Source organism: Suricata suricatta, chromosome 2, assembly GCF_006229205.1.
Source record: "Suricata suricatta isolate VVHF042 chromosome 2, meerkat_22Aug2017_6uvM2_HiC, whole genome shotgun sequence".
In the NCBI taxonomy this organism is placed as follows: Eukaryota; Metazoa; Chordata; class Mammalia; order Carnivora; family Herpestidae; genus Suricata; species Suricata suricatta.
In genome coordinates, this window is record NC_043701.1 from 11,293,093 (window position 1) to 11,293,308 (window position 216).

Genomic DNA, 216 nt, shown 5'->3' on the forward strand with positions numbered 1-216 from the left:
CCCCCGTCCCGCCTCCCCGCTCCCTGCCCCGCCCGTCTCCCCGGGCATCCCCAACCCCGGCCCTCGAAATCCATCACCCAGAACCGGAGGGAGGGCCCCGGGTTCTCTCCCCGGCTCCCGAGACCGAGGCGGGCGTCCTCCGGGTCCCCGGCACCCCTAGGGCCGCGAGCCCGGCCGGGAGCCGGCGAGGAGCCCCCGCGCGGGCCGGCGGCGGGG